Below are 9,090 nucleotides of genomic sequence, written 5' to 3'. Positions count from 1 at the left end.
CTTAAAAGACTGTGCATCTAATCTTCTTTATCTCTGATATTTCTCCAAATGATAAAATTGTTCCCTGTCTCAGTGTTGTCCCTCAATACTTTTGAAAAACATGCCCTAATGGTAGGACCTAGAATAAAATTTACTTATGATGCTCAAATGATGACAATACAGCATAAGCTCCTAATGTTTACTCTCTACATACCCCACAAAAAATTCTAATGATGTAAAAGAAGGCACAATTAGAGGACGAGCATGTGAAGGTGGAGAAATAATTTATTTTTTTCATTTAGAATAGATCCAAACACTTTGACAGACCTTGACACCGAGTTGAGGCATTTGTTAAAACAAAAGTCAAACAATATGGTGCTGCTTATTAACTGATCCAAAAACAACACATATATGTTCATTTTTGTGTTCATGAACTTAGGATTCCAATCTACCTTATTAAGTTCAGCTCTGATCTCATCACAATGAAATCAGAGTGAACATACCTCCCAACTGATAGCTTTGTATATATTTAAAATAACATAACTTAAGCATCAGATACATCTAAGTTACAGTGTTTAACGGGGGATAATCCTCATTCTTGAGACTAAGTCAATGTAAGGGGAACAAATATTTCCAAAATTATTTACATTAAATAAAATAAACCAAAACTTTTATCGGTTCTTAATCTTCGATCATCATAGGACTCCGAACCGGGACTTTTTTCATCCTAGTGCAAAAATATCATCTCATCATCATCCGGTGGATGATTTATGTCCCCTCAATTGTCTGACAGACTGGATAGGACAATGTTTTGTCCCAGGACGAAAAAACCACTCTAGCCATGTTCATGCACTACTGTGCATTTTATTAAATGAATATCATCACACTGCCTATACTACTGTTATCTTCATACTATCTCTTTTCCTATCTTATAGCAGATATAAATATATTTTTATCCTATTGATATCTTACATTTATATTAGGTTAATTTGACAATATTTGCATGCTTTTGCATTAAGTTGGTTGTATGTGTGTTCTTAACCCTAAAATGATTGAATTTTATCTGAGAACATTTTTTCAATTTTAAAATGGTTTAGGTATTTTTGAGTATTTTTCTAACATGATAATTAGAAACAAAATAATTGTATAGTCAAAATAGGACATTCTGATTTTTTTTTACATTAAGTTCATGAATATATAATTTTTCTAAGTTGGAAAAACTATTCATATATATTTCATGAATTTATATTTTATTTTTTATGAATAAATTAATGTTTTCTGAGGTTAATATCTTATTGTGCCATGTGTCATTATTCAATTTGTAGGCTTACTACTAATCATCTATTTTTTCAATGATTGGATTGGCCAATCATTGAAAAGATGCTATTATGGCATTGAAAATTGGGATGTCACAAGGGCCTTTCGTTACTTATGAAATACCATTTTTAATGTAGGTGATGATGTGGCCCAATAAAAAAGACCTGACCTTTTTTGCAATAAAATTAATTTTGAAATAGGATAGAAAGGAATAAAGTAGTCATAAATTTTATTTCTATTCATTGACTGGTTAATATTTGTGGCACTGACCACATGGCAACACATAGATGATTCAGCATATGCACATGGCACACATGTATGTATATGGCCCCCATTGGTGTAAAATTGACCCAACATGTAGCAAAGAATAATGTGGTGCATGAGAATGTCTGGCCACATCAGATGTGAGGGTATTAGTTATATTGTTGTCTTTTGTGTGCTAGACACATATCGACATCCCAACCGTCGATCGATAATGATAAGACAAATTTTTGGCGGGCTAGTGCATAATCTTTGTAAGAGTTATAGACGTAGAACTGTAAATTCAATGTGGCAACAGCAGTGACGAGGAGACAGAAACCTTTGGATTAAATCTATGGTTGATAACCGTTCAACTTTAAGGCTTGATATTTAACGAGCTAAAATGTCAGTTGAGCTGAAATTTTGAGGGTAACTATTTCTTCCTCTCCTCTATCCGATGGAAAATGCTTAGCATTTCCCTCCCTCATCTTCTCTCCATTTTACTTTTTTTTCTCTCTCTCCTCACTAAGCTCCTTTCTTTGACTTTTCTCCTCTCTCACATTTTTCTCTCTCCTCAGCCATTTTCTTTTACTTTTCCTCTCCACCGGTTCTCTTTCTTTCAATTTGCTCTCTCACCATCTTAACCACCCACTATTATTGAATATTCCTCTACTCTTTTCCCTTTCTAATTTTATTTCTTTCTCTCTTCCCTATAGCTTTAAAATTTACTTTTCTCTTAACCTCTCTCCCTTACCTTTTTCCCACAACTTTCTTCCACATAATCCATCAATCCCTCCTCTTCTCTCTACCACTTTCTCTTAAACCATCCACGGTTTATTTGCTTTGTAGATACATGTCTTTTCTTCCTTTAGAAGGGCTATGAACCTGTCTGTATGAACACTTTTTCTTGAGAACTATAATGAAGTTTATTTATGAGAAAAGAGTGATTTTTTTGGTGATAATGGCAATGAAAACTTCTATTGCAGCATCTCATCTTCAGCATCGATCAACTCCTCTTGGTTTCATCCTTCCCATTCTCCATACCTTATCTTCCTACATCATTTTCCTAACATCTCACCCTTGACCTAATTGTACACAACCCTTCATCTCACCCCCATAGTCTTCATCTCACTTCTAATTTTCTCCCTTCTTCTTATCCTTATTCATTCTCATGCCTTATCCCATTTACCTTGTAAGTTCATCTCCCACACTTCCTCCCCACCCCTCTCACTCTTCACGTCAATATCTTCTTGTGCCAACCAAATCTTACACTCCCATTATATCCGCTTCCCACACCTTCTCTTCTTATTCACATCCGTCTGTGGAGCTGTAGTCAACATCAATCAAGGCCATTCAACATCAGAACAACCAAGCTATTGGCTCCCGTCTCCGAGGACCTTGTGACACCTTAACTTTGGGATAATTGTTGGTTCATGATAATTATTGATTTTCTCTAAGCGTTGGTTGACCTTATGAATCCATGTGCTAAACTTTGACTGAGTATTTTGAATTTTCTATTAAGTTAGGGAGTCATAGTTATTCCCTAATTGTCCTTGTTAAATCCCTGCTCCAGCGACTTAGTCCCCTTCTACAGGATTAAACCATTCGGATCACCCTCAAGGAATACTTTATTAATATTATTTTGGTGTTAATTTAACGATTTCATGAGTTCCGTTTTTGTGCCCCACGTCACTATCAGTCCACATAGTTGGATCTAAATGATCTCCCAATCTGTATAATAAACATCTTTGAAATTGCTTCCTCCTAGAATGGTTGATTGAAACAAAATTGGCTGATTTGAGTGTTTGGAGAAGGTCAACATAGAAGAGGCTTGCCTAGATCCCGAGTACATAGGGATCTAAGTCTATTCTCTTTTCTTACATTGATTCATCTTGAACAAATCCATTTACATAGATCTATAATATTCTCTCTTTTCATATAACTCTAGCACCACGTTTTAATCATATCCTGCTATCTCCGTTCCATATCTCCATCTCAAATTCACTAAACCACAAACCCTACTCACCCATTTCACCACATTCTTAACTTATTCATTATCTCAACTTACTATAATATCCTCATATATCTTCCTCTATCTACTCTCTCTTACTTTCATTTAATCTCTTCACACCTTCCCTCTTATTATTCTCCAGCTCATTCTTATAACCGAGTCATTAGCACCAACTCATCTTCCTATTCCTCATTACATCACTATAGCTCATCCTATATGTATCCCTTCTCATCTTTTTTGACTCACTACATAGAGAGCGTTAAATCCCCAAGATTCATTCCCTTTGGAGACGACCCTTAGTCATCTGCTATTAAGAATTATCACGGTAGTATCGGTTTATAAATATTATTGATTAAACCCAAAACCAACAATGCCACATTTAACCCTCAATTTTCATTTAACCACCAGTTTTCCGCATATTTTTACATTCTTATGTCATCCATCATATTCATTTGTATATTATTATAATCTTGCAATGTTATCCTTCCTCTTTTATACATATATTTGTTAATCCCTTTATCAAAAAACTTGTTATCATTTTTTCTCACATTCTTATTATTGTTTCTTAACTCCTTTACATTCTCTTACATTCTTATGAACACCTCATATATTATCTACCATGTATCTCGCACCTATCTTATTAAAAAAGGATTACAATCTCCTTTTTATCTTCTTATTAGCTACTTAAGATCTCTTCCCCTTATTCCATAACTAACTTCTTAGTATTATCTTATCATCGTAATAGTATCATCTTCATAACACTATTGTACTAATTGTTTTAATCTCATCCTACAATAATATTGCTATATTACTCTTTAGATTTCCCTAATCATAACCATTAAATTGAACATTCTTTCTATTACCCAGTCCATGAGACAACCATACTCATCAGTACACATGAATGAGAATTAAAATATTAATTGTATCTGATTGAACTGAGGTTAAATACAATGATATATTAACATAAATAAACACATTCCATCACTTATTTATTTTGGATACCCAACAAAGCCATTGAGATAGAATATCACTTGAGTTGGGAACAAGTCACCCCATATCAACTTAAAGTGTCATTTCATCAAAGTATCAACTAGCTAACATTCTTACTAAGATACTACCTAAACATAAATTTATATGGTTGCGAAGCAAGCTCAATTTTGCTCCAACAATGAGCTTGAAGAGTCCACAAAGGTCTGACTATATAATATGATGACCAAATTTGGTCTATAGATGCACCTCTATGATTTGTTTCACCATTGTTGGCATCCTATCTGGATTGCCAGCACTTGTTAGAGGTCTCCAAAGACCCCTTCATCCATTCCGTTGTTTTGACCAAGTTATTTTTAATCTCCTTCATTACATCTGTTGTTTTTAATGGATGGGATTTGGCAGTTAAGCCTCCAGTCTGATTTTTTTGTTCCTTTGGCATTATAAATGGATGTGGGTTTCTGTGAAGAAACTATCCCACGGTTTTTAAATCTCTCTTCATATATTTCTCATCTCTGAGTGTCAAGAGGTGCAAATTTCTTTCAGTTGGTATCAGAGCTAATGTGATCCAAGGAGAGAGGAGAAGCTACCATGCCACCGAGAGGAGTTAAGTTGCATCTCAAGCTGATGATGCATCACCTACGGAGGGGAACATCATGACTTCTGCTGCAATGACTGTAAAGTCATTTTCTAACATGCTTGGGGCGATCTTCGAGGGGATCACCAAGCATCTTGATATCAAGAAAAGCGCAAGGAGATGTGGGAAATTTTGCGCAAGAAGAATGTTGGTGTCGATCGTGTGATAAAGGCAAAGATTCAATCCCTGAGGAAGAAATTTGAGACACTCATGATGAGTGACGATGAGACTGTGACTGACTTTGCAGTGAAGCTCTCTGAAGTCGTCACTGAGATGGGAAGTCTTGGTGAATTCATTGAAGAAAAGGTCGTCGTGGCCAAATTTTGTCATGCTAGGCCGGCTAAGTTTGATGTTGTCACAACATCCATTGAGCAGTTCACTGACATCGACAACATGACGTTGGATCGCTCAAGATCCATGAGGACAAGATGAATGATTGCCAAGTCAAAAGGAAGGAGCAAGTATTTTTGGCCAGGGCTTTCAGAAAAAGTAAGAAGTACGGTGAGGAGTCTTCTCATGGTAGAGGTCGAGGTCATGGAAGAAGCGGTGGTAGAGGAAGAGGAAGAGGTTTTGGTGGAAGATGATCTCAAAATGATGAAGAAGAGAAGCCCCCTGAAAAGTCAAACGTGAAATGTTATAATTGTGATAAGCTCTAACATTTTGCTTATGAATGTCATAGAGATAAGGAGGAGAGGACCAACGTTGCTGATGTTGATGAGAAGGAACCATCATCACTTCTTATGGCGGTTCTTGAAGGCCCTAATGATGTTCTGCTCCAAGGAGTAAAATAGGAGCAGTTAGAAGAAGGGATGCGGTATCTAGAGACCGGATCAAGTAATCATATGACAGGTGAATGAAGTTTCTTCTAGGACTTAAATGAATATTCAGCTGGTTGTGTAAGATTTGGAGATGGGTCTACAATAGAGATTTGTGGAAGAGGTAGCATTCTCTTGAAGCATCAAGATGGAGGACAAATGAAGCTGGGTAATGTCCTCTATATTCTAAGATTAAAATCTCATATTTTGAGTCTTGGATAGTTGGATGAGCAAGGATGTAAGACGACGATGGAGGCGGCCTTTCTCTTTATTTATGCTCAGCAAGGACGTCTCTTAGTAAAGGTAAATAAAACTAGACGGTGTCTCTACTTGCTGAAGTTGAATCCTGTGATAAATTTTATGGTTTCAGAGAGCAAGATAGATTTGGCTTGGACGTGGCATAGGAGGTATGGACATTTGAATTTTGAATCTTTGAAGAAGCTATCATCACAGGAGATTGTGAAGGGGCTTCCTCAGCTTGAAATCTCAGATCATCTCTATAGAGACTGTGTTTCTAGCTAGCAGCATAAATGTCCATTTCCTCCTACTATATCATTCAGAGCTAGCCAACCCTTGGAGCTTGTCCATGCCAACATATGTGGACCAATATCACCTGCCACTTTTGGAGGGAGAAGGTATTTATTGTTGTTGGTTGGTGATTATTCTAGATTAATGTGGGTTTTTGTTCTAAAGGAGAACAGTGAGGCCTTTTAAGGTTTTGTAAAATTCAAGAATCTTGATGAGGCTGAGAAAGCTGTGAAGATAAGATGTCTTAGAATTGATAGGGGGGAATTCACTTCCTCTGAATTCTCATCCTTTTGTTTTGATAATGGAATCAAGCGACAACTCTCAGCTCCCTACTCTCCGCAGCAGAATGGTGTGGTTGAAAGAAGAAACATAACTGTTATGGGCATGGTAAGAAGCATGTTGAAGTAGAAGCATCTATCTCATGAACTTTTGTTTGAGGCAGTAAGCACTTGTGTTTATATTTTGATGGGGTTACTCCTTATGAAGTTTGGACAGGGATTAAGCCAAACATTGAACACTTGAGAGTGTTTGGTTCTCGTCCATGTGAAGGTGTTGGGAGAAAGATAGAAGAAGCTGGATGAAAGAAGGTGTTGGGAGAAAGCTATTCGACTGAAACTAAAGCTTATAAACTATATGACCTTGAGACAAAGAAGGTTCATGTTAATAGAGATGTTATATTTGAAGAAGGTAGCCAATGGGATTGGAAGAAGGATCATGAAGATGGAGTTACATTCTCATTTCCAATTTCTACTCATAATTCTGATATGCATGATGGTCAGGTCGACCATATGATGCCAGAAAACCAGCCTGAAGTTGAAGAAGAAGGTCCAGATCACTCTCTACACCGTGGTCATCAACCACAAAGGAGGATTCCCCAAGAAGATTTAGAGATGTTGAAAGAGGTATGTGATAATTCTGAACAAATTAATACTGATCCTGTTGAGTTACATTTTACTCGGGAGGAGCCTGCCACTTATCATGAAGCTACAAAGCTAGAAGTATGGAGATGTGCTATGAAGGAAGAAATGGAACCTATTGAGAAGAATGACACTTGGGTGATGGTCTCTCCACCACCTGGTTGTACACCCATCGGACTCAAGTAGGTATACAAGGTGAAGAGGAACCCTTAAGTGGATGTGATCAGGCACAAAGCGAGGTTAGTGGCAAAGGGTTATGTTCAGAAGCATGGCATTGATTATGAAGAAGTCTTTGCAGTAGTAGCACGGTGGAGATTGTTCGAGTACTAATATCTCTTGCAGCACAAGGTTGGCCAGTTCATCACTTAGATGTCAAGTGCGCATTTCTGAATGATGACTTGGAAGAGAAAGTCTATGTGAAGCAACTTGAGGGATATGTGTAGACGGGGAAAGAGCATATGGTGATGAAGTTGAAGAAAGCTCTTTATGGCTTGAAGCAAGCACCTAGAGCTTGGTACACCAAATTAGACAATTGTTTGTTCTCTCTCGGGTTCTCTAGGAGTTCCCAAGAACATGCTGTATATTATAAAATCTCTAGAAACTTTCAATTCCTAATTGGTGTATATGTTGATGATTTCATAATGACAGGTCCAGCGAAAGTCAGGTTGAGAAGTTCAATTCCTAGATGAAGGAAGAATTTGATATGAGTGATCTTGGACTGCTTACTTCATACTTAGGTATTGAGGTGATCCAGGAAGCCGGAAAGATCAAGTTGAGTCAAAAGGGTATGCTAGGAAGATGCTTGAGTATCATGGCATGATGGATTGTAATCCATCTCAGATCCCTTTAGAAGCTCGTTTTAAGTTCTTCAAAGATAAAGTTCATCCACCAGTGAATTCCAAGGAGTACAGGAGCTTGATGGGAAGTCTGAGGTATTTGACCCATACTAGACCTGATATTATGTTCTCAGTTGGTTTTTTGAGCAGGTTTATGGAGAAGCCAATTGCTGAACATATGGGAGCTGCCAATAAAATTTTGAGGTATGTGAAGGGAACCCTGGAGTTTGGTTTGGTCTATGAGAAAGGAGGAGAAGATGTTCTGATGGGTCATTCAAATAGTGATAATGCTGGAGATCCTAAAGACAGGAAGAGTACAACTGGCATGTTATTCTTTCATGGGCCAAATCTGATTTGCTGGGGATCTCAAAAGTAGAAGATAGTGGCACTCTCATCATGCGAAGTTGAGTATGTTGCAGCTACAACTGTAGCATGTCAAGGTATATGGCTGGCTCGTTTGATTGGGGAGCTAAAGAGCATGGAGCCAATCTCTGTGAAGTTGAAGGTGGACAACAAATCAGCAATTGCCTTATCAAAGAATCCTGTGTTCCATAATCAATCCAAACATATTGAGACCAGGTATCATTTCATCCAGTCATGCCTTGAAGAGAAGAAGAGCAGTTTAGATTATGTTGGGACTGAAGACCAGCTAGCGGGCATATTCACCAAGTCTCTAGGAAGAATAAAGTTCATTAAACTTCGTGGGAAGCTAGGACTATGCAATGTCCATGCTGACCATCAAGATTGAGGGGGAGATTGTTGGCATCCTATCTGGATGGCCAGCACCTGTTAGAGGTCTCCAAAGACCTCTTCATCCGTTCTG

Source organism: Wolffia australiana, chromosome 7 (assembly GCF_029677425.1).
Source record: "Wolffia australiana isolate 7733 chromosome 7, ASM2967742v1".
Lineage (NCBI taxonomy): Eukaryota > Viridiplantae > Streptophyta > Magnoliopsida > Alismatales > Araceae > Wolffia > Wolffia australiana.
The sequence above is the reverse complement of the archived record's forward strand: the minus strand, read 5'-3'. Positions refer to the sequence as shown.